This window comes from Lutra lutra, chromosome 10 (genome assembly GCF_902655055.1).
Source record: "Lutra lutra chromosome 10, mLutLut1.2, whole genome shotgun sequence".
Taxonomy (NCBI): Eukaryota; Metazoa; Chordata; class Mammalia; order Carnivora; family Mustelidae; genus Lutra; species Lutra lutra.
The window spans coordinates 17,382,357-17,408,946 of record NC_062287.1 but is presented as its reverse complement, the minus strand read 5'-3'; the positions used below and the strand labels follow the sequence as shown (position 1 = coordinate 17,408,946).

At 43.6% G+C, this 26,590-nt stretch overlaps 1 long non-coding RNA gene and 1 pseudogene across 1 annotated transcript; both read right to left on the bottom strand.

The window, feature by feature from the left end:
- Positions 1–457: 457 nt before the first annotated feature.
- On the bottom strand, positions 458–25,914 carry LOC125080040 (uncharacterized). Its single transcript, XR_007121200.1, has 3 exons — positions 25,550–25,914; positions 5,620–5,757; positions 458–687 (listed from the first exon to the last, which is right to left on the bottom strand). It is a non-coding gene; the product is annotated as an uncharacterized LOC125080040 (long non-coding RNA).
- LOC125080039 (28S ribosomal protein S16, mitochondrial-like) lies at positions 13,097–13,810 on the bottom strand (annotated as a pseudogene).
- Positions 25,915–26,590: the final 676 nt, after the last annotated feature.

The following is a 26,590-nucleotide window of genomic DNA, read 5'->3' as shown; positions in this document are numbered from 1 at the left end:
ATCCAACAGTAGAAGGGGCCAAAGTTGGACATGGCCTTAGGGACAAGTAAGCCAAGGATCAAATGTTCTAAAAAGTCTCTCTTCATCTCTTATCTGTTCTTCTCCGAATACCAAATTTATTCTCTGAAAATATTTTAGCTACCAGGGTAGGGTAGGTACCTGGCTGCCAGATCCTCCACATCTATATTCCCAAACACCCCAAAACAAGAAGTATAAATAATGGTCCTCTTCTCCCAGGTGAAATTGGAAAAATCTCCAGATAAAAATTCTGAACATGGTTTGTATCTTCTGCCTATCCCATGGGACCAGTCCCTGTGGCCTGGGAGTGAGGCGCTAGGAAGCGCTTCACCTGGACCACGTGGTCAACCAATCCCCTCTGTGGCCAGGGGAGTGGAGTTGATTAGCAGGGGAAAGCCGGAGAGTAGACCCCTGAGCAGACAGCAGTACTCACCCCCAGACCTGACTGAAGTGATCCGACTGATTCACCAACTGCAGCTGTTAGGCTTTTAGATGTTAACTCTTCTCAGAGTATTTAAAACCACCGACACGACCGCTACGTTGAGAAGTCTGTCTCTGTGTTTACAACTCTGATGAACATGTTTCTGAAATATTTCATCCATGGAGGATTTTTGAAAATATGGCACTGATCTCAAGGTCAGTTGCTTGGCCACATCAAACATTTAGAATCTAGAAATAAGGGGGGAAAAAATCACCTTTGAATAGCCAGAAAGGGGGGTTTTAAAAATCAAGGTGTAGGAATGATGAAAGCGTTCTGGAAATAAGACACTGGTCACGGTGATACAACATTGTGAATGTACTTAATGCCACCAAATTATACACTTAAAAATGGCTAAAATGTTAAACCTTATGCGTACTTCACCACAATAAAAAAAATTTAGCTAGGTATCTAATTCATTTACCCGCTCACGAACTCCTTTATTCACCATTTACTGTGGTCTCAAAGGAAAATCTAGAGTGTAGGGACATACCTATGGAGTAATGGGACCAAAAATAGTAGGGCTTTGAATAATCCTCTATGCACTCAGCTCTCCAAGAGGAAACCCTTAGAACACTGTAGAATTCTCGAGCTAACAGTGTTAGCACAGATCTAGTTAATCCTCCTCCTGTCACTAAAGAGCATTTCACTCCATCTATCCAGGACACCTAATTCATCCCAGACACAGATGCTTCAACTGGTTTAGAAATGCCACTGACAGTCATTGCCCTCCCCAGGCTTCATAAGCAAAACTTAGGTGTGGTCCAGACTGGAAAAAAAATGCTCATGGGAAGGACGTTAGTACATTGCCCCCACCCCCTGCCACGTCATCATGAGCCAATAGGCGTTTTCTTCCCAACTCATAGAAACTCATTTAGAACGAAAATGAAGGCCTTCCATACTCTTAATCTTAAGAACCCGAGACTATTATGTAAGAAGAAAAATAAGGCATAATGTTTTTTCTTCCCTAAATAACAGGGAATGATGAGCTCAGAGAATGCTAAGATGAACTGGTGGAAGTTGTCTGGAATCATTTGAAATTTTAGAAACAGAGATTAGAAATCTACTATTATGTGTCTATTTCCCTCTGTCCTGGCATTAGGCTTTCAGGTAACTTGTCATTGCTCCGTGAGACAGAGGCTGTCATGGAGAAGCCACTTTGCCAGAAAGAATTTAGGACGTTTCTACAGTATTGGATCAAATCAGAGATAGTCTCTGGTCAGCTGGCCATAATCTACCATTTTCAGATCTCCTGGAAATTTTTTAATTAAAAAAAAATTTTGTGGTTTATTATTTACATACATTACCAAAAAATCAGAAAGTGGGTAAAAAAGGAAAAAAAGAAAGTAAAAAACAAAAACTCCCACCATGCATTGCTTTCTTTAATAGATATTTATTAAAGACTCAATACATGCCTGGCTGATATTACCGGTACCTATTATTATGTAACAACCTATCTCAAAACTTAGTTGCTTAAACAACCATTTAATTTTGCTCATGATTTTTGTGAGTCAAGAATTCGGAAATGGTTCAGCTGGATGCACTTGGCTGGGCTGGTGAGCTGGAGGGTTTACTTCCATGATGGTATCTTCACTCACATGTCTAGAAGCTCCTTGGCCATTCTCAGTCTCTTGTCTCTCTGTCTCTTTGTCTTTGTCTCTCTATATCTGTTTCTCTGTCTTGCTCTCTCCCTCCCCTACCCACCTTTCCCCCAATTGGATGTCTCATTCTCTGGGACTTCTCCACTTTCTTCGGATTTCTCACAGCATGGGTGTCTCAAAGTTCTCATATCCCTTATGGGATGACTAACTTCACCATGGCAAGTGTTCCAAGAAACCCAAGTGGAAGCTTTAGAAGTCTCTGAACATCATTTCCACCACATTTTTTAAATCAAAGTGAGTCATTAAAGCCCACCCAGATTCAAAGTGAGAGAAGGAGAAGACTTCACTTTTCCATGGGGGAGTGGCAACGCAGATACAGAGAAAGAAGGACTAGATGGTGGCCATCTTGAAGAGAAGCTACCACACACACATAAGAATCTAGATACACTCTCTGTTCTCACAGAAAGAAGGGATGATACAAACAATAAATAGGTCATTATAATGATATAAAAGGTACACTATGGAACAGGAGCCCCTTGAAGGAAAACCCAGCTCAGACTTGAGAGGTCAAGAAAGGATATCTGGGGTGGAAAATATGTAACATGAGACCTTAGCCAAGGTTGAGGACAGAAGAAGTGTGTTCTAAAAGTTGAGAACAATATTCTAGAAGTCCCAGGAGAAAAAGAGAGAAAGAACATTTGTATCCAAAAAACCCCAAAAACCCAACCCTGAGATAACCCCAATATGTCAGAACAGCAGAGTGAAAAGATATGAATGTTGAAAGATGAATTGAAGAGAAAACCCAGAACATAAATCCCCACTCTTTTCTATGTAGAGAGGCATTAAAAATATGTTTTTCCAAAAATGGGTCCATGCTGTTTGTAAGGTTCTGTGGTGCATATTTCATCACCGTATATTATGAACATCTTTTTCTTCCCAAAAAATAGACTTTTAAAACACTGTTTTAAATAAGTGCATAATATTTATTTATTATCACTCTGTTGCTTTATTTAGCCAATCTCTTAGTGTGGGATATTTAGGGTACTTCCAAATTCTTTGTACATTTATTTCTCCTTATAGCTAAATATTAATCATTTATTTTATTTTATTTTATTTTATTTTATTTATTTGAGAGAGAGAGAGAAAGCATGAATGGGGTGAAAGGTAGAGGGAAATGTAGACTCGCCGTTGAGCAGGGAGCCTGATGTGGGACTTGATCCCGGCATTCTGGGATCATGACCTGAGCCAAAGGCAGATGCTTAACCAACTGAGGCACCCAGGCACCCAAAATCTTAATCCTTTTTAATGATAATTTCCTAGATACAGAAATTCTGGCTGGACATATATGAATACTTTCTTAAGGTTTTTGATACATAGTATCAAATCATTTTCCAGACATTTTTATTAAGGTTTAACATCCCATGGCAATGTACGAGAGTGTCTATTTTCCTATATAATTTTCAACAATAGGAAAAATTATTCATTTATAGTTTTTATCAATCTGAGAAGTTTCCATTTACGTTTCTGTCATTACTGGGGAGACACAACTTTTTGATGTTAGTACTTCTTTTCTTACGTAGACTTCTGAAGATGATAAACTTACGAAAAATAGGTGTGAGTAGACTTCAAACTTTAAAATGCTATAAGATATACTAGACAAAATGTAATCCACTGGCAAATTTAAACGTAGTTTGACAATACCTCTGTCTGTCTTTCCTCTTAAATGTTTCTGTGTTTGAGCAGCTCTGAAATAGTCATGGTGACTTTGTATAGAAAGGAGGAGAGGAAGTTAAGGGTTGTGACATACCGGAGACCCTGACTAAGTTCAATGCCAGTTAAATAGGTGAAGTGGAGTGAGTGGGGGCCTTATTTCATTCATGATAGCTCACTGGCTCCCTCCTTTAATGATCCTGTGAACTTAATGACTGTTGCAATTAAAGTCGCCCTGCTTAAGCATTGTGAATTACATTATGCTTGTTAGAGGCTGCCTTTGATAAAACATAAGAGCAAGTCATCTCTTTTACATCATAACTCATTTTAAATATTGCTTTTCTGTATCTGTCCTTGCCCCGTTGATTTATTACCTGGTACTCCTAAGAAGTGTAATAAAAAGAAAGTTAGGTCTTGAGTAATTCTTCCAGTGTCTGGATAAAGAGGCAGACAAGGGGGACATGGCCCCCCATGGGACTGATGAGCCAAAAAATGAAGACGGAAGTGAGGGTGGCACTCAGGAATTAAATTAGACTAGTTAAACAAAAGGAAAATTTGCTCTCTGCTCCTTTTCCTTTCTGATGGAAAATCAACAAAGGTCAGATCTCCCCCAGGAAGACTTGAGATATATACTTACCCAGAGAAACCAGAGGAGTGGATTAGAGAGCCAGGAATGGGGACAGGGGACAGAAATGGGCTAGAAATATGGCATGTCTGCTTTTGTCTACTTAACTTTATCAAGGAACATTTTGACATAGATATTTGTAACCAAAACTGAACAAGAATCCGTTGAAATCGGGGCGCCTGGGTGGCTCAGTCGGTTAAGCAGCTGCCTTCGGCTCAGGTCATGATCCCAAGGTCCTGGGATCAAGCCCTGCATAGGGCTCCCTGCTCAATAGGGAACCTGCTTCCCCTTCTCCCACTCCCCTGCTTGTTTTCTCTCTCTCTCACTGTCTCTTTCTCAGTCAAATAAATATATAAAAATCTTAAAAAAAAAAAAGAATCCGTTGAAATTGATCAATCTTGATTATCAAGACTAAAACAAAAACAAACACAAAGAAAAAGCTGCCTCAAAAAGCCCTTATGTTGATTTTTTGTTAAGTACCCTCTACACTCCACCCTAAATCATAAGAACTGTCATCTTCATTCTCTTCTTCGTTTCATCCAGGAAACCAAGTCCCAGCCTTTTGCCCATTCAGTCCAGATATTTTCCTGGAGACAAGCCCACAAATGCCTAATGTTCATGCGAATCCATAATCCTTTTATCCAAAATCCTTGTCCTGACTCAAAACATTCACACTGGACTCTGCTGGAGTAAGTAAGGTATTTGTTGTATTAAATAGAACAAAACTCAATGATTCCAAGTGATTTCACTCTGACTAGTCTCAAGTGACCACACAGAATTATAGGTGACACACATCTCTTGGGGTACACCATCAGGATCTTGGGGACCCATGGAGGGTTCTCACCCTGTATATTGTTTTAGTGTTTCCTTAGTTAACTGCAAAGGGCTCCTCTGTGACGTCTCCTGGTAGGATGAAGGGCACTCCATGTCACGCACCCAACAAAAGTTCTTGAAATAAAAAATACGAAGCAGGGACCTCTGCTAGGAAAATTACTTGTTGAGAGACAGAGAGGTTTAGTAGAAAACGTACTACCCACGAAACAAGGAGACCGGGGTTTGCGACCCATTTCGGGCACCCCTCTGTTACCGCTCTTTAGACGAATTATTTTAACTTCAATGGACCTCAGTTTCTCATCTATAAAAAGAAGGGTTAGTCTATACTATCTCTAATCCCCTCGAGCTCTTACCATGATTCTCCTTGGCTGTTCTGATCACTTCCAATGGGTTTTATGTTATCGATTCAGTGATTTTTTTTTTCCTTTTAAGATGTTTTTTTTCCATGAAGATGTCCATGTTCATTCTGAAGGCATTTTTCCCCTTATGACCTGGAGAAAAGAAGACAATAAAGATATAAAAGCTTTAGAAGACATTCAAGTAATAATACTCATAATCATAAATGGATACAGATACACATAATAGTATATACGTAACACACACACACATACACACACACCTTCAGTTTTGAGTCTCTAATTCACTTCAGGCAAAAACATTGCTAATATAGTTACACAATGGGCTTAAATCTTCTCTTTCATTTTTAATGAGTGCTTGGTTTATTCTTCAATTTTAATATACTTCCTTACATTACTCTGTCTACTGAAGACTGCCTCCTTCTAAATTGCTGTGGTAGACATCTTAGATGTGTCAGTTGCCTAAATCCTTTTGTTTCTTGGGAAATACTACTAATAACCACCACAATAAGAGCTCAGACTTGCATCCCACTTTATGGTTCATATTATTTGGAGTTAATGTCATATTCATCAGGATTAGTGGCACTAGATCATCAATTCAGAAGATGACATCTATAATTTCACCCAAACAACCTTCTGGAGACAAATGATTAACGTTAAATAAGTATCATGTGTTAAAGCAAGGTTGATCCAAAACATCCTTGAGAAAGCAAAGCCAGTCAAATAGTTGAAGTAATAAAATATAGAATGAATACAATGAAATGGGTACTCTAATACCCCTTTAATGAAAATATATACAATTGTTTCAGTCTTTCTGGAAATAAATTTGGGAAAATGTACCCAGGGGCTCAAAAAAAGTTTGTGCCTTAAGTGATTTTTCTTCGATTAATGTATCCTAAGGAAACAACGTGAAGCACAACGATTGTTTTAAATAGAGAGATTTGTGTACAAATCATTTATAACAAATGAAGATTGTATCAAATCTAAATGAGCAATTCAAGGTAATGGTTTAGTAAATTATGGTCTATCTATATAATGGAACATTATGCAGTCACTAAAAATATGCTGAGAATTTTTAATGGCATGGAAAATGCCTCTGGTCTTCTATTAAGTGAAAGGTGTCATAATTATATGTTAAAATTTAATCTCAAAAATTATATAACCGATAAAAATAGAACAAACTATCCCAATATTGTATTATTATTATTATTATTATTATTATTATTATCTTCTTCTTTAAGTTTTTGGTAAGCTCCAAACTTGTCAAGTTGGGCATCTGCTACTTTTAAAATTGGAAACAAAATACCCAGAGACATAAAAAACTAAAATTAAAGATGATTTGTATTGAGACATCTGGAATAGCCAGAACGCTCAAAGGAATGAAATGCTTTGGTAGATTTCACGTTGTGACAAACTACAAACTAATTAAGGATCCTTTTCGGAATCTCTTTGGTGAGACTCGAATCATCAGCAAACAATCGTTTCCTGAACACCAGCTGCATCCTTGACTCGGGGCACTGAACGCCATTGTCCGGCCCAGACCAGGCACCTTGCAGAGCTTCCTAATCGCTACCCTCTGATGAATGCAAGTGCGTATCAGGCAGTCTGGTGCTAGCTGGACAGTGGGGATGCCACGTGAAATAACACCGAGCACCCTGCCCTGGGAAGAGATCCATGCAAATTCACTCTGAAATATTGGTGCAAATGTTGTACTAACAAAGGAAATGAGGTTCTGCGGGACAACTGTGAAAGAAGTAATTTCTCCTGGAGAACTCAAGAAAAGTCTTCATGGAAGACAAAAGGGAGCCTTGCAGAATGGACAGGATTGTACCAGACCCCGGAAGGAGAACCTCCCTGCACCACCTCCAGGCTGAAGAACTGGGTGGACAAGAGCACAGAGGCAGAAGGAAAGCCAGAGGGGTGCCCTGGGTGGCTCAGTGGGTTAAAAGCCTCTGCCTTCGGCTTGGGTCATGATCCCAGGGTCCTGGAATCGAGCCCCGAATCGGGCTTTCTGCTTGGCGGGGAGCCTGCTTCCTCCTCTATCTCTCTGCTGCCTCTGCCTACTTGTGATTTCTCTCTGTCAAATAAATAAATAAAATCTTAAAAAAAAAAAAAAAAAAAAAAAGAAGAAGAAGAAGAAGAAGAAGAAGGAAAGCCAGGGCATGTCTGGCTCAAGAAATCAAGAAGTGATCTTCCTAGAAAGAGAAAGGGATCTTTTGGGGGGAGTGCGGAGGGCACAGTCTCTCAAAGGGCATCAATTCACTTTCTAAAACAGTAATTAGTGCTTATGACCAAAGTCTTTGCTTCATTACTGCAGAGACTTGGGTGCCTGGACCATCCGTGGGGACATGAAAAGCCACAATACACTTCCTAAACACCTGTCAAACGCAGAAGATACTGTTCTGAATAACAACAGTAATCCCTTCCCTTTGCATAGCGCCTTTCCATTTACAAAGCTTTTCCCTGTGGTTTATCTCATTTGCTCTTCACAACCACCCTATGAGACAAGCATTTTTATCGCCACTTGGCCGATAAGAACACACACTCACAGACATCTGATCAATCATCCCCGTGACACCGTGTGTAAGGGACAGCTGGGTTCAAACTTTGCAAGTCCAGTGCATTCCCCTCTGCGCCGGAGCTGTCTTTGACCCAGGGACACACCTCAGCAGCCCACTGCTCTTGTACCTCCTTCCAAATTTCATTTTGACCTTTGTCATTGTCTTCTTTTCTTCTTGGATTATAAAGTACAGAGGATTCTGTTTAGACTGGGTCTGGATTCTTCAAAGCAACTCTCCACTTTCAAAGTGTTTTCACACCTCATTTATCCTTACAACTTCTCAGGTAATTCCAACAAATTGAAAACTTTACTTTCGTCTAAATACAGGGAAGACAGGATGGGATAGGGAGGGGGTGGGAGCAGGGAGCGGGGCATGAAGGACCGGCTAATTTACTCAACGCTCAGTGGCATTCACTCTATGCACCGAGTCGGGCAGAAAGGGCCCAGTGCTCTAGAAAGTCCTTCCCAGGTTGACAGACTCCTTCCTGGAAATGTACAAGGTATAAAATCCCTCTTTACAAATTCCATTTTTGTCGCGCCCCTTTTATTACCAAAGCCTCTTTCAACATTTGGTTCCCTAAGAAAAACTGTTCTGTCATATGGTTTCAAGCAAGCCTCACACTTCTAAAATCGAATATGGCTACCAACGAATATTGCAAGAACTAAATAGATGACATCTGGAAAGAGGAATTTTAAAACCCACTGTTTCATTACCCCCACCTGTGTCTTTCCAGGCAGCCTTGAAAAGGAGAGGTGAACAGCAAAGCGATTCTCAGAAACTCCCTTTGGAGGAAAATAGGGAGGAAGGGTCCATGTTAAAACCTGGATTTATCATCTGTCTCTGTTGTCCTGATTCACCAAATGCATTTCGGGCACTTAGGGGGAGGCAGAAGGTTGCATGTTAAGCCAATGAGTGCAGGATGTTTTTATAGCCAATCGTCTCCCCCAAATACAAAACCTATTGCCTAAAACATCAGGCTGGCTGTGGAATTGAGCTCAGGTTTAATGAACAGATAAATCAATGATACTTGCTGAGCATCTCGGATGTCCCTGCTCTGTAGAAAACAGGGCACAGTGTAACTTTGTGCAACACATTTAATACTTCCTACTCCAGGCTACCCTGTCTGAGAAATTAGGATACTAATAATACCGACTCTTCCAAACTGACAGGATTATTGTAAAGCTCAAAGAAGGTAATAGATGTGGAAAGGATTTATAAGCTCTAAAGTGCCAGGGAAATGCAAAGTAACGTTATTATACAATGAACCAGTAGGTCTGACCCTTGCTCAGAAGGAGCTTGCAACCTATCTGGAGGAACAAAGCATCAACATATCAAATGTAAGTGCCAGCATAAGGATTACATTATAGGAAAGACAACATGACAAGTGGTTTGGCAAGATAATATGCAATTGTTTGCAAGTGCGAGGTACAGACAATGAGATTTATGAATTTAAAATAGGTAGCAATCTCAGTGAGCTGGAGTGATGTGGACAGGCTTTGTGGCAGAAGCAACTCTCGATCTGGCCTTGGAGGGTGAGTAGGTTGAGCAAGGAGCATTTGATTTCCCTGTAGCACCCCTGAGCTCTTTGCCCAGATCCAGGGAAAGACATGGTGAGATCGAATTCACAAACCATTCCTGTATATGGTCTACTGTCGGAGGCCAGCTGAGGTAGGACTCCATTATGGTCAAGACGTAGCGTGAACTTCAAGACAAGTCCTCGGAGGAAGGAAGGAAGGAAGGAAGGAAGGAAGGAAGGAAGGATGGAAGAAAGGAAGGATGGAAGGAAGGAGAAGGGGAAAGGGAGAGAGAGAAGAGAAGAGAAAGAGAAAGGGAAAGAGAAAGAAAGAAAGTCCCTTGAACATTACCATAACAATGTAACTTGGAATTGTTTGGCTTCCCCATAACCAAAAACCACTCAGACCCTCACTCTCTTCTCCACCACACCCTTCTCGTTCATTTTCCGTCTCATTTGTTCACCTACAGCAGTTCTTTGCAAGAAGAGAATACAGGTTTCTGACCTGAGGCGATCACAGTGTGGTGCACTGTGGTTGGCAAATAAATTCCAAGTGGGAAACACGTAAGCATAGAAAGAGAAAAAACAGAAGATGTTCCTCATTTCAAAACCATCCACTTAGCTCTGACTGTGTTAAAAGTCTTTTTATTTATGAGGATGCTCTAGGTCACAGGCAAAGTGGGGGAGGCTGTGAAGTGTATCTGAGTTGTTTAGAGCAAGGTGCTAATGCGGCCAAGGTTTAATCTTGTGCCCAGGCCCTCGCCCGACCAGAAAGCCGCAGTCACACTTTGCTGGACAAGGGGAATGCAGGAGAATCCCATCCAGCCATCCCACTGGTGCAAAGTGTGGGCTGTGACATAGTTCAGAACAAGGTGCAAATGGCTCCACGCAACACATTTGCTGTGGCTAGACACCTGGGGACAGAAAGTCAAAGCCCAAAGGCACTACCCCGTCTCTATGTCCCTCCTCCCAGATGCTTTCACCACTGTTCCAGTCCCTTTCATCCAATAAGTTAGAGATACTTCCCAAGCCACGTCTGTGCTCAAGCTGCCGCTCCTGTCCCAAGTCTTTCCACTTCTCTCCTGCATAGCGTTGATCCAAACCTGCCTCCTCTCTAGGACTCTTCCTGGTGCCCCGAATTTCAAGGTGTTCCCACTGCCTGAACTCCTGGCATACTCACGATGATTTCCATTCTGGCCCTTGAGCTTGGCACAGTACTTTGTAGGTAGTAAGCTCTTTAAATGCTTGAGAAACAAATTCCAGCTGCATATGGTAGAGTAGGGGATGGCTGGCAAGAGCAGGGTAAAAACTGTTTGGGGCTTCTCTGTTTGGGGTATAAATGCTTTGTCTTCCCAAATAGCATATCGGGAACAGCATCAGGGAAAGTAATGGAAATGGTAACCCTAGGAGGCGGAAGAGTAATAGTGTTAGCCCTTGATTTCTTAATAATATTAGACAGAAGGAAAACATCTGGTACTAGATAGAGAAGAACTAAACACATAATGGAAGCCATTCCCCAAGTCATTTGCGTTAGTAACCTGGACAGGGATACATACAGACCTTTGAGGCATCAAAATGAGAGAATCATCATCCCCGACCCTATCCTTTTTTCCTCTTCTCCACAATCCAGTGAGCCCACAGATCTCATTCATTCTCCCTCTAAAATGTTCCCCACATCTATCCTCACTTTGGATCACCCTCAATCCCTTGGCATATCTTCTCCGGGACAAACCTGGAAAATTCTCTTGACCTGAAATTTCTGGAAATTTTTTTCTGAATCGTGGTCTCCCTTTGTTTTAGCAACACCACCCAGAACACTTTCTCCTTAGGTCTCCCTCAACGTCGCCATAGTGCCTTCAAGGCAACATGGGAAGAGAGAGGGAGGCTGGATTAGGTATACAGCTTTTTATCAGTTTTCTATTCTACCTCACCTGCTAATTAATTGACAGTGTGACTTTCATGAAGACGTTTTCTCTCTCTGGGTCTCAGTTTCCTTTCCTTTGGTCAACTTGGGAGGAAGAAAAAGAAAAGCCTCTGGAGCGGCCTCCAGGAATAAATTTCGAGCTGGTCTTCTTCCAGAAGGTGCTCTCTACGGAACTTGGAGTGCTAACACCCAGCCTCCAGAGTTCCATCCTCTTTCCTGCTCACTTGCTTTCCCATGCATTTACCCCTCCGCACATGCTGGTACCGAGCCTGACCAGAGCCTCAACATTTGATTAGAATTTGTTTTCTTTATTACCTCTGTGTCAAGACTTCCTACCAGAAAGAGGAAGGGTGACTATAAAAGACCTATTTCCTTTCCATTGTGTTCCCCCCTACCCCTTTCTAGTGAAAACGGCCTATTTGGAGAAGCCAAAATGCTTCGGAATTGAATTCGCCAAAGTAATATACACGAGGTTTTAATTTACAATTTTGGGTCTCTGGGCCCCTGCATATGAGCTCTATAAATGAGACGTGTTGCTACAATAAAGTCCCATTGGGAGAGGCCAGGCTTAGACTGAGAACAGCTGTACATCTATAATCCAACAACGTCAGCTTCTGAATCAGATATGAATTATTGGTTCAGTCACAAAGCTATGGATACGCTCTCCCCCACAGGCACTCACATATGGCCTTTGGCAGAAATGAAAATATCTTTTCCCTCCTTTGCTGGGTTTGGTTAATAATGAACCTTTATTCTGAATACTTTCTTATGTCTTAACTTCCTTTCTCTTTGTTCTCGTTCTGATGTCCTCATCAAGGCCTCCAAGGGCCCCCTGTGCGAGGTGAGGCGAACAGCTCTCGCGGACTATTTCGAGCTAACTGAGGCCGAGACACCCACGAGAGTGGTTCTCAGCCTCGGTTGTACCCGGGGAACATGGGAGGATAGTTCTAAAATTCCAGGACCCACACTGCTCCCAGGCCAACTAAATTACAAACTCTGGGAGTGGGACCAAGGCGTCAGTAGTTTTGAAGCACTGAAATGATTCCGATGTGTATTTGACATTGAAACCGCTGCCCTAAAGCCGGTTGTCTAAGACATGAACATTCTTTCTCTTGATCCTCTAACAACGTGTAGGAAATCTGGGTGCAAAAGACTTCCTGCTGGAAGTTGCCATTTATCTTGAGATCCTAAAACCAAGACGTGTCCTCTAAACCAAGGTGTGTTGCCAAAACTTCAAAGAATTTACTCAACCACCAGACCTTCTGGAGTGTCAGTTTTCTGATCCTCAAAGCATTTGGTTGTGAACGCTGGAGGCCAGCAGGGAGTAATGAAGAAGGTACAAGAGCAAGTTACAGGAAGGCTGGGAGTGGGGAAGTACACTTCGGAAACTACCGTTCCCAGGGAACCATCCATTCAAAGTCAGGGGCTTCATTTCTTTATTTGCAGACTAAATTTGGAGGTGGGTGAAATACAGCCTTTTTTTTTTTTTTACACAGAAAACTCCATTTATTGACCTCCAAATCTAATAAGACTAAGCGCTCCGCATAAGTGTTTTAAGAGGACTTTGACCTTTCTCCCAATGCTCTGCTCATTGAAGTCAGCTCGTTTTTGTTTCTGTAGCCTCTGTATCTGTTTTCTGAGATGCTAGGAGGACTTCACGTGCCCGTTTCCTTCGCAGCCTCTCGGCATTTGTGATCATCATGGGATGCAGAGGGAAAAAGCCAGAAAGACCCAGAAGCTTCTCCACAGGCTTAGAGAGGTACGCCCCACAGCCAATGCAATGCCGAATCCATTCTAGGTTGAGAGCAACGATTTTCTCTCCATGACTGTTGGGCAGTGGATCATAGGAGCCCAGCTGCTCCACGAAACGGCCATCCCTGGGACACTTGTTGTGAGCAGCCACAATGCGGTAGAAAGGCCAGTTGGTACAGCCACTCAGGGTAAGACGAATGGTTAAATGGCCTCCACGGTAGGCTTAGCACAGGACAGTAGTGAGCTGGACCATGGTGCAGCCAACGTGCGCCAAGGCCTGTGCGCCACTTGCCGCACCTCCAAGTGCACAGCCTCCCGCCACCAATCAGCTCTACCGCCTCGGGTGGGGCAGAGGACAAACGCAAAGTCCACACTGCTACACCCCCGACCACACCACCTTGCCACCCAAGCCTTAGCGCCCCTATGGAGGAAGGGCTGAAATACAGCTTTTAAATGGTTTCCTCCACCATTCCCCAAAAGTCATCAGAGTGATCAAAAATACGTAAAGTGCTACCCTTTGTTAAACACTGCCCATTTACTTACCACCAAATGACCTAAGCAATAAAAATAATAATGACAAATAAATAATTTCTGTCCTTTCCAGAATTGCCAATGTTTGGAGAGAAAACTGGAGGGAATCTGGGGCCGTCCAGGTCCAGGATCTTCACGCTGACATTGGACAATAGAATAACAGAACCACCATTTTTGCCATTTGAATTACTCCAAGATCAGAAATCTTCACATCCTGGTAGGAAACCCAAATCCCCCTGAGGCTTTTCTCTTCCTTCTTTGTGAAGGACTGAGCTCACCCACCAGTTTACTGGTTTCTACGTGACCACCTTTCAGTCCCTGTTAGTTCTGAATCCTTCAGACTGGCTTGGGTATGACCCACACTTTAGTTAATTTCGCCTTTTGCTGATTAATAAATAGATTGTGTTAAAGGGGAAGATATCACCAGATGCCTGGGTGGCTCAGCTGAGCGTCTGCCTTCAGCTCAGGTCATTATCTCGGGGTTCTGGGATCGAGCCCCGAGTCGGGCTCCCTACTCAGCGAGGAGCCTGACTTTCCCTTGGCCTGCTGCCCCATGCTTCTGTTTTCTGTCTCCTTCTCTCTCTCTCTCTCTTAAATGAATCAATAAAATCTTTTTAAAAAAATATACAACACAGTATCTTTAACTATAGTCATCATGCTGTATGTTATGTCCCCAGGACTTATTTATTTTATAACTGGAAGTTTTATACCTCTTGACTCCCTTCACCTCTTTCATCCACCTCCCAACCCTTCCCCTCTTGGCACCCACAAGTCTGTTCTCTGTATCTACAAGCTTGGGGTGTGTGTGTGTGTGTGTGTGTGTGCGCACGCGCGCGCGCTTGTGTGTTGCTGGGGGGTTTGTTTTGCCTTTTTAAGTTCGACATATGAACTCATACGGTATTTGTCTCTGACTCCTTCACTTAGCATGATACCTTGGTGTCAAGGCCCATCCATGACTCCATGATGTCACAAATGGCAAAATCTTCTTCCTTTTTATGGCTGAGTACTATTTTATATATTATATATGTCACACACATCACTTTTTCTTTGTCCACTCACCCGGTGATGAGTACTGAGGCTGTTTCCATATCTGGGCGATTGTAGATAATGCCGCGGTGACCGTGACGGTGCACGTATCTTTTCGAGCTCATGTATTTTGTTTTCTTCAAATAAACACCCAGAAGTAGAACTGCTGGATCATATGGTGGTTCTGGTTTTAAGTTTTTGAGGAAACCCCTTACTATTTTCCCGAGTGGCTACACCAACTTGCATTCCCGCCAGCAGAGCACGAGGGTTCCCTTTTTCTCCGCATCCTCACCCACGCTCGTTATCTCTTCTGTTTCTCATAATAGCCGTGCTGACGGGTGTGAGGTGATGTGTCACAGCAGTTTTGATTTGCATTTCCCTGACAATGAGTGCTGATGAGCACCTTCTCATGTACCTCTTGGCCATCTGCATGTCTTCTCTGGAAAACTGTCTATCCGGGTCCTCTGCCCGTTTTTAAATCTGATGGCTCGGTATTGTGCCATTGGGTTGTATGAGTTCTTTACATATTTTGGCTACTAACCCCTTATCAGATATACGATTGGCAAATATTCTCTCCCACTCAGTAGACTGCCATTTCATTTTGTGGATATTCTCTGTGGCTGTGCAGAAGATTTTTAGTTTGGTGTAGTCCAGCTTCTTGATTTATGCTTTTTTTTTTTTTTTTTTTTAAAGATTTTATTTATTTATTTGACAGATAGAGATCACAAGTAGGCAGAGAGGCAGGCAGAGAGAGAGAGAAGGGGAAGCAGGCTCCCCGCTGCGCAGAGAGCCCGACGTGGGGCTCGATCCCAGGACCCCGGGATCATGACCTGAGCCGAAGGCAGAGGCTTTAACCCACTGAGCCACCCAGGCGCCCCTTGATTTATGCTTTTAATGTCAAGTCCAAAAAATCATCACCAGAACAGATGTTGAGGAGCTTACCCACCTAAGTTTTCTTCTAGGAGTGTTGTGGTTTCAGGTCTTACACTGAAGTCTTTAATCCCTTTTGAGTTAATTTCTGTGTGGGGTGTAAGCCAAGTGGTCCAGTTTCATTCCTTTACACATGACGGTCCAGTTTTTCCAACACCATTTGCTGAAAAGAGGAAGTTACTTCAACTTATGTGGATACGTAGCCTGATTTCCTCCTGGACGTACGATCTTGCTTTTTGGTCTGGTGGGTTTGGTTTTTATTTTTTATCTTTTTATTTTTTTTAATTTTTTATATTTAAAGATTTTACTTATTTATTTGACCCAGAGAGAGAGATCACAAGTAGGCAGAGAGGCAGGCAGAGAGAGGGGGAGAAACAGACTCCCCGCTGAGCAGAGAGCCCAATGCTGGGCTGGATCCCAGGACCCTGAGATCATGGCCGGAGCCGAAGGCAGAGGTTTAACCCACTGAGCCACCTAAGCACCCCTGGTTTTTATTTTTTAAACATGAAATAAGTATTCTTGTGCTTTCAGTTACATTAGTTAAGACTCAAAACACGCCCTGAAAAAATACATATCCTTATCTCAGTTTTACCAGCGAGGAAACTAGCTCAGAGACATCAAGTAACTTGCCTAAAGCCACACAGCTGAAGGCAACAGCTAGCCATTGCACCTCTGCTAAGTAGCCCCAGAATAATCCTTGTTCTATTTCTTTTCTAGGTCACACTGAAGCCTGGCAGGTAGACCATTTGTCGAGGCATAATTCCGGTGGCTCTGAATGCAGCTATGGCTAAGAGCCTGGCCTGGGAGCCCAAGTAAACTGGGTCTGATTCCCAAGAACTCTTAAGCCTGTCTCTCCAGCTATCACAAGAGGGCAATCACATCATCCCGCAGGGCTGTTGTAAGGGTGCTGTAAATGAGATCAAAGCTTCCAGGACTATGTCTGCTACCTCATCTATGCTCAAGAAATGGTACCAATTTTTCCCCAGAATAGCCAGGAAAGAGTCAAGCTGTAACTAGAAGAGATGTCCTTTATTGGAATCAGAAATATGCTAGTAGAGGTGGGACATAGAAGTAAACCAGGACCCCCAAACAGAGCATGGTTCTAATCTCTCTCCTGTAACCTCTAAGACAATTTCTTCCACTTCCATTTATGTCACTGAGATGGCTGGTGAAAACACCCCCTAACTCCCTCCCCAAGCGCGCTGAACATGAAGCCCAGGAGATCCTTTTGCTAAGCTACTTTATGGGGGGTTTTCTGTTCTTTTTTTTTCCCCCTGTCTCCTTTCACGCTAGAATTAAGAAAACTGCAACTTGCTGCTTATCTCATTATCTGCTGCCTTGCATTTTAATGCGTCGCCTCTAAAAAGACCTCATTGATATTCCAGTTATGTATGTGTTTGTTTGTGTCTCTTGGGAAAATTTGCTACCGATCTTCCAAGTTGAGCACCAGCATCCTCACAGCTCAAAGTTGGATCTCTCTTTTGTATAAGAAAAAAAAAAAAATGGAGTTGGTTTGAATATTTTGCATCTACAAGAAGCTGTAAATAGAACAGCTCAAGAGACTCCGTCCAAATCTATGTGCAAAAAGGCAGGTGAAGAATTGGGTGTCTTCCCGGGATGCTGGGTTTTGTCGATGAATAATTCAAGCCTAAAGGCTCTTAAAAGGACACAGTTACCTGGTTTCCCAGATAATTAGAGACCCCCCTGACAAAAAGGTTTTAACCTAATTTAACCAGATAATTAACCAGATCACCCAGAAAAGAGCAAGCTTTTTATGCTGCCTAAATTATCCAGAGCTTCGTCATTATTAGGTAACTGACAACCTTCTCCATTTCTGCAGTAGGGAGTCTCCACCGTGGACGGGGCCAAATCAAGCCGCAAGCTAACAGGTGACACCAACAGGATAATAAGAAATCGTCTTATAAAATCTAGTTGCTCTTTTCAAGTATCGCAGATCATGCCTACCTCCATGCAAAATACACTGGGAAGCTCAGGGAATTATCTAGAACAAAACAAAAAAGCCCTGCTGTGAGGAAAAAGTAGGTGTGGCAGAGACCTGATTTTATGGACTTCTGCACACATTGAAGTTAAATAATAGTTCTTTAAATACAGCTTTGCTTATGTATGGACACCAGGAGTCAGAAATATTTCTATTTCATTTCAATGTGTTGGATGATACAGCAGCCAAATAAATTTTCTCATTTGATTCATCAGCTCCTACTCCCCCCTCCCAATACAATCCACTGAGATCGTCAATGAGTTGACTTTCGCTAACACTAATAAAACGGTTACTGAAAGCGAAACATACAGCAGGATTTTTAACACGTATCATTTCATGTAAATATAGAAAATGCCTTTCAAGGTAGGGGGTTTCTTTTATCCCCATTTTACTAAGGAGAACACTGAGATTTAGGATATAATGGACAGCGGCAGGCTCTGAACTCGGGTTGGATTAACTGCAGAATGGGGGGCTCCCTGCCTCTGCCGGGGGTCTGCCCAGAGAGAGCACTGCCAACAGACACGCATCTTTGCTAACTTTCAGGCATTGCCTAAATCGTACTTTCAGAAGTATTGATCAGGACCTTAAGAACAGCTAGAAAAGGATGGAAAATAAAATTTGTTGTAGTTTTTTACTCTTCTGAGGCAAATGCGGGTGGGATAGCTTATTAATTAAAACCGGGGTTGTTGAGGTGCGCCTGGATCAAACTCCACACTACTACCGATTCACCGTGTGGCCTGAAAGGAATCATTCTCTTTCATTTCGGCGTTCTCCTTTGTAAAATAGAGGGCCGTTCTATAAAAGAGGGAGGCACAGTCCATGGCACACAGTAAGTGCTTGATAATTGTGACCGTGGAACATGGAGCAGAGCTGTCATTCCTAAGGATGTAAGGAATGATGCAAACCATCCTTTAGCCAGAGCCAGTGATCCAGGTAATTTAACTAATGACAGAATCAATATACCTGGGCCCTCTTTCAAGATTTGCTTAAAACTTACAAGAACCCACTGCGGTTTGCAACTATATGATGCCATTTTGCAGATGAGGAAGTTACTTCAACCCAAAAAAACGGAGAGGTGAAAAACCAGGCCCAAGTTTGCACAGGTCATTTGTACCCGAGCTGGAATTCAAACCCGGGCAGTCCGACTCCAGAATCCGTACCCTTAGCCACCCTGCTCTGCTGCTCCTTCAAGCAAAGAGCAGGATTTTTATGAAGGCCTGTAAGTCAAGTCCATCACCATCACCAATTGTCCTCTCCCATAAGACTCCTAGCGGGACGCCTGGGTGGCTCAGTTGGTTGAGCAGCTGCCTTCGGCTCAGGTCATGATCCCAGCGTCCTGGGATCGAGTCCCACGTCGGGCTCCTTGCTCATCAGGGAGCCTGCTTCTCCCTCTGCCTCTGCCTGCCATTCTGTCTGCCTGTGCTTCCTCTCTCTCTGACAAATAAATAAATAAAATCTTTAAAAAAAAAAGAAAAAAAAAAGACTCCTAGCTTCCCTTATCTGCCCAGCACAAAAGCCTTCTCCGCCCTTCAGGGAGATGATATACATGGAAATTCCGGCTGTCCTTTCTCAGGTTTAACCATTTTATTTTTGCTCCCTGGTACCAGTTGAATCGATAACAAGAGACAAAAAAAATATTTCCATGTAACCCCAGATTCTAGCCATCCCTGTGGTTGCTACAGGATATCAATAAGGGAACCCACTTCGCCTTGACAAGAAGTAGTGGAAGAGAGCCAGATGTCCCATTAAAACTCCTTTTTAACCTAAATGACTTTGTGACGATGTGTGTTTATATGTGTGAGTTTAAAACATACTGTGAGCATCGCTTCTCCTAGCGGATAAGCTGTTATCTGAGAATGAGGCACTTCAGGAGGCTAATTGACTACTGGAGGCTGTCTACACGGGCAGAGCAGAGGGGAGATCCGGAGCCCTACCCGTCCGGGTGCTCCCCACCCCTCAGTCCCACCTACCCACCCACCCTCATGCAAGAAAAACCCTGCTGAATGATCCAAGCCCGCCAATTTCATCGGACAGTGAATCAACATAAACTTCTTTGCGCCCCTATAGACAAAACATTTGTTATGTTTTCTGGAACCTGGGCTTTCAGATGCCCAGATAAATCTCAGCCACCCTCCTTTATAAAACGGTCCCCACGGTCCTTCTGAGGGCACTACTGGCTTTGCGTGTTCGGCTCAGACTTAGCCACTGTGATCCAGCCCAGATTCCGGAGCCTTCCTGTACCAGCCACAGCCATCTTGTCATTTAATAGTGAGTGTTGGAAAGGAAAAATAAAATAAGATAAAATAAAAGGTGAAAGAGAATCCTGCTAAACATCACCGCCAGAGTTTGTTATCAAGATGTTATTTTTGTGATGGTTATTTATTATTCTTGGCCTTTTTGGATTAATTATGGTACCGTTTTTATAAGTGGCAGGAGCAATCTGTCACCCAGGATTACACAGAAGGCCACCCAGGCTCCGTATTTCCTGTTATCCTGCTGTAAATCAGTGTAACTTGCAGGAGACCAGGCCCCGAGGCCCCGATGGCCAGGCTGTCCTCTGTCCCAATCAATGCAGTGCCCACCACTCCCCTCTTCTCACTCCCCGAAGGGTCCTGAAAGAGAGTTTGCCCAGGAATGCTGAGGCCCCGCGGCGAGCTGACTTTATAAAGAGGCGAGGTGAAGTAACACTTTTCTTTTTAATACCCTGTGGTGCCAAACCGAAATTGCAGCCTGCTTCTATTTTCAGAGGCCTCCTTGGTAAGAGAATGTTTTTATCTGGAGATACAATGACCGTGGTCCATGCTCCGCAGTTCCCATGAAGGCCTTGCCAAAGTCCATGAATGCTCGCTTTATGAATCTGTCCTGCAGGTGTTCGGGGGGGTATGTAATCACTAATGAATAGTCCAGAAACACAGAAACTCTCTGCCGCCTCTGGCTCCGGGAGCTGCCGGGCTTTATAATTCTGTGAGAAAACACACATGCAGCTAAAGCAGTCCCTAGGCTCCAGCGTTGCCTGAGGCCAAATATTCGTCACAGTCCATCCCTGCGCTGGTGGTACGTTCCAGAAAAGAAGGGATTTGTAGCTGCCCCGTGGACGAAGGTGTCTGTGGCTCTTATGTGAGCTTCCTGCTCTGACTAGCTACAGGCATGCCCGGGGCCAAGGGCCCATCTTCGGCACACGCCACAGATGTCGCCTAGCAGGCCACACCGGACGTGTTAGGAGGACCTCAGGGGTCCAGGCCCAGGTGGACTGGCTGCCCAGTGAATGACCTCAGATAATCGGCACAGTTGGGGCACCTGGGTGGCTCAGTCAGTTAAGAGTCTGCCTTCAGGACCAGGTCGTGATCCCAGGGTCCTGGGATCGAACCCTGTGTCGGGCTCCCCACTCTGCAAGGAGTCTGCTTCTCCCTCGCCTCCCTGCTTATGCTCTCTCTCTCTCTCTCTGTCTCAAATAAATAAATCAAATTTAAAAAAAAAAAAGAATTTTGAGATAATTCTGCATGGATTCTCAAGCAGGGGAAGGGACTAGAACTACCAGGAGTCCAGAAAGAACAGATTATCTTCTCAAGTGGGCTGGATAAGGGGGCAGGGGACCGGGAAGAAAAGTGTCCTGGTATTAGGAGCCCACAGAGCCAAAGGCCTTAAATCAAAATAGAATCCGAGGTATCCTCTCCACCCAAGAAAAGGCCCCTGAGAATCAACGACTTCGGGAAGAGGCTCGCTATTCGCTAATCTACCTTATCCCTCCCAGCCACAGTCCAAAGAGGGCAAAGATGTGCAAGGCCACATTCACCAATTTTCTCACTTTCCCCGCCTGCCCTTCTCGCTACCACGGGCTCTCTCAGAGCTAACAGCTGGGAAAAGTCTACGACAGGAACCTGATCCACTCTGCAGCCATCTTAGAGGTTGTGGAAGTTCTGGGAGCATTGCTGAGAGATTTCCTATGTCTCTGCCACTTCAGAGGGAGAGTGAGGTCTCTTGACCAGGACAGGCTCAGGGCACTGCAGAAAGACAGAGGCCCAGTATGGGAAAGAACAGGACATTGAGAGTCACAGTGGCCTCTCCCAGCAGCCTGTGTGGCCAGGAGCAGCCCAGAGTGCTGGCACTGAGAGCCTCCAAAGACACTGGTGAAAGGAAGTGGGGATGGCCAGCACCATGAGGCCTTGGCCCTGGGAGGGAGTCTTCTAGTCACATGGCACCTCAGTGACTCAGGTCACTGAGCACACTCTCTTATCCAGAGCTAATGAGAGTGGCCCCAGAGCAGAGCTAGAACTGGGGGTCAGAAGTGGGCTGTCAAGAGTACCCATAAACATGAAAAAGTTTCCTCTTGTACATTAGGGATTGAAAGAATTTTTAGATATGGGAGCTACAAAGAGAGCGGAGTTTCTCACAAAAACTCACCTTCCCTGGGTTTTCTTTTCTTTTTTTTTTATTTTTATTTATTTATTTGACAGAGATCACAAGTAGGCAGAGCGCAGGCAGAGAGAGGGAGGGGGAAGCAGGATCCCTGCCAAGCAGAGAGCCCGATGTGGGGCTCGATCCCAGGACCCTGAGATCATGACCTGAGCTGAAGGCAGAGGCTTAACCTGCGAGCCACCCAGGCGCCCCTCCCTGGGTTTTCTATAGCTCTCCTAATCCATGCTCCTCGGGCATTTCCTTCCACCTGCTTCCCTCCTTCACCTGAAATGCCAGCCTACCACTTAGCGTTAAGTGGAGGGGGAAGTCTTTGAATTAGTGACAGTTCAGAAACACAAAAGGAGACATTCTATGTCCGAAAATATTTCCCAACGTGGCCTCTCGCACCATAAATTCCACAATTAGATGTATTCCTTTGGTTTAGAGCAAATCTGAGCTACCACAAACATTAATTGATTCAGAAAATATCCCTTAAACACCTTCTTTGTGCCACGTACTGTGCTGGGCAAGTAACCGAGACAAGATTTTAGCTCTCAGGGCACTTAAATTAAATTAATCTGTAGCAGGCATTTGAGAATGAGTTTATTTCCTGAAAGCACATTTCCATCGTAGAAGGGGATGACAGGGAGCCCATCTAAGGACAGCAGGGCGGTGACAGGTTGTCCCTGAATGGAAAGATGAAAGGATGAAAAAGTGGTGAAGTAAGGGGCACTGAGGATAAACTTCACCTACTTGATTCATTCATTCACTCATTCACTCATTCATTCATTCATTCATTGCATAAGTACGTTTCAAGCATCTCTGTAGAGCAGACACTGGGGGTATATCGGTGAACAAGGCCGACACAAGCCCTATCCTCAGGGAGATTTTATCTAGTCTGAGAGACACACAGGCACCTAGACGACAAGAGGTAAACATGACCAGTGCTAGCCAAGGGGGACACAGGGCACTAGAGGGATGCCTTTGGTGACACATAAAGCAGGCTTGAGGAAGGGGACCATCAGGGAAAGCTTCTTGGAAGGAGTGACATCACAGGAGTTGGGGCTGGGGGTTCCGTATTCTTGAGAGAGGGAATAGTATATGCGAAGTCTCTAAGACAAGAGGGCAGTTGTGCCCTCCCCAGCTCCACAGCTGGGAGGGGCAGCATCGAGGTACAGTGGTGGTGAGAATACACATCACGGGTGAGTCTAAGCTGGGGGCTGGCGAACTTTTCCTGCAAAGGGCCAGAGAGTAAATACCGTAGGTTCTGTTGTCCCTGTGGTCGGTGGCGACCCCTCCGCTCTGCCACTGAAACAGGAACTCGCCATGACAATATGTAAACAGATGGATGCCCCTGTGCTTTGGTAATACTTTATTTACAAGAAACAGCAGTAGGCTGCATTTGGCCCCATAAGCCATTGTTTTTCAACCGCTGGTCTAACCAGGACTCGGAGCCAAGGAGAGGAGACTAAGGCAACTTCATCTGCTGGGATGGGCCTCCCTACAGAGAGGTGAAATTTACGGTGAAAAATACGAGGTAGGGAGCCAGGAGATTTGAACTCGGGTCTTGCTCAGGGTCCAGACTCTAGGGCACTGTCTCGCTCTTCTGTAAAATGAAAGAGTGGAATCGGATGATCTCTAGAGCCTCTTCTCCGAGACCCTAGAGCAGGGATCCATATCTAATCTGGGGTACAGAGAAGCCCCAAGGAGCCTAAGGATAATAGTGAGCAATCTGTGAACTTCGATAGGAAAACATTACATTTCTAGTTTCATTAATTTCCAACTGGAATATAGTGTATATTTCACTCACAAGTACCAGCAACAAACCACAGTCGTATCAGCAGTACCTCTGACTTTGTCTCCACTATAAATCACAGATACTTTCATAGCATGTTACAGTTGGAGCATATATGTTGAAATATCATCTATAGTCATCACTTCCTTTAATTTATGGTAGCTATTAGCTCTGCAACTAGACTTTGTTATTTAATATGTTAATAGAGACACATCTATGTCTATATCGTAAATAGGGGGTTTTTGGAAACTTGATAACTATATTTCAATATAATTAGATATCTTTGTAATCTTATGTAATTTATTTTGCTTATTAAAAAACAGTATTCTGAGAAAGAGTCCATCCCCCCCCCCCAAGAATGTTTGCAACTCTTGGTCTAGAGCAATAAGTTATTCACTTGTATCTATCCTACTGGTAAAGTATTTCTTTAAAAAAAAAACACCCTTCGGGGGGGGGAAGATGGGGCAAAATAATTCCTTTTTATATAGCAGATGAAAATGAGAATTGCTTCAGTCTTTTTAGAAAGTAATGTGACAATATTTATCAGAATTGAAAAATGCATGTATACTCTGTAATCTCACTCCTGAGTACTTGCTAATACAAACAAAAACACCCACACAAAAGAAAGAAGGCATATGCATAAACATTTTTCAAAAGGTCAATAACAAACAAACAAACCTCGAAGCAAAGAGAATGCCTATTGCTAAGGAGGAAATTGGGAACTGATGCTGGTGCCCCACAATGGAGTATTATACAGTCATTAAAAAGAATGACTTGGAGCTCTGTGTCCTGGTGCAGTTTCCATGCAGTATCAGTGAATAAGGAAAGGAGTATGATTTTATTCTGTGTAACTAAAATATACCTTGACAAAAGGAATGTTGTATATAGCTGATGTGTGTCTGTGATTACATGAGCATGGAGAAAAGTGAGGAAAGATAAATTTGGGTATTAATACGTGTTACATGGGAGAAGGTGATGTTAATGGCGAGGGTGGCTGGGAAAGGAAGGAGCCAAGCAAAAAACAGAAAAGAAAGATCATATTAACAAAGAAAACAGCGTGTATATAAAATTATGTTTGCACGGTTAAAAGTAATTCTCTCCAACCCCTCATAAAAATCTATGATATTGGGTAAATGTAGGTTGAGTTCACCTTCTCTAGTTTACTGTCAATATATCAAGTACCTTTTGAATCCCACTTTGCTCCAAATGGGTGCCTGACATCTTCTGGCAGCTTTCTTGAGAATTGCGAAGATAAATCACAACACCCAAAATGGTTTTATTTCACCAATGAATATGTCTATTTTAACACAAACAACTCATTCATTCATTTATTTGCAGAAAACCAGGAGTGCCAGCAACTATGCTGAACTCCGAGGATAAAAAGGAGCCAAAGGACAGGAAGGGAGGAGTATTTTATATTCTTCTCTGTTTCTGGCTTGCTCCTTTATCGTCGTTAATTAATATCAAACATGGATTTTTTTTTCTCATTTCCTCTACTTACTCCTTTGCTGTCTCACCAAATTCTCACAAAGATAAGATCGATGCCCAGTACATCACAGAGAGTCAACAGAGGCTGGCAGAGCAATGCACCCACGTCCACTTGTCACACCTTTCAAGGTCAGGAGGGAGTAGCGCAGCTCCGGCCAGTCGCGATCCTGCTCAATGACCTAGAAGCTCAGGAATCCGATCAGGCCACTTTGCAGAGTCCACCCTCCACCAACGGCCCATCAGTTTCTATTCCGACGGCCAAGAACGAGAACAAAAGAAGTGAAATGCCAGCAGCCCTTGGTCTCCTTACCCGGTTCGATGACCTTTTTGTTTTTACTTCCCCAGTTCTATTCTGGGAACTGTTAACCCAGAGATAGTCTGAGTCTCTCCAACGTCTGTGCTTAACTCTTAGGATGGGAAAAGGCTCTCAGAGCTCTCTCTGCACAAAGTGGAGGATGAGAAATAATCCTTCCCTATTGTAGATGGCAGCCTCTACCACCTGATAAAAATTATAATTCCTTACAGCCAGCGCCGCACGTTTCAAAGCATTCCCTACCCCGTATAAAATTTCATGGGATACCGAAGCGCAGGCATTATTAGCGTGAAGCCAAGAATCCGGAGCTAGGTATAGCAAGCAACTTGCTGGAGATGAGAAGCTAGTCAGGCGGGAACTAGGAGCGATCCCCATTTTTAGAGAAAATAAATTGGTGTAACTCAGCACTGCCCGACCGATAGAATGCAAGCCCCATGTGGAAGTTCACTCCTTTCCAGTAGCTGCATTAACAAAAAGAAACAGCTGAAAGGAATGGTAAGTTTTTAATGGAACCCAAAAGAGTTGAAATGTTATTATTTCATCATAATTAATATTTTAAAAATGTAATGGGCGCCTGGGTGGCTCAGTGGGTTAAAGCCTCTGCCTTCTGCTCAGGTCATGATCTCAGGGTCCTGGGATCGAGCCCCACATCGGGCTCTCTGCTCAGCGGGGAGCCTGCTTCCCCTTCTCTCTCTGCCAGCCTCTCCGCCTCCTAGTGATCCGTCAAATAAATAAATAAAA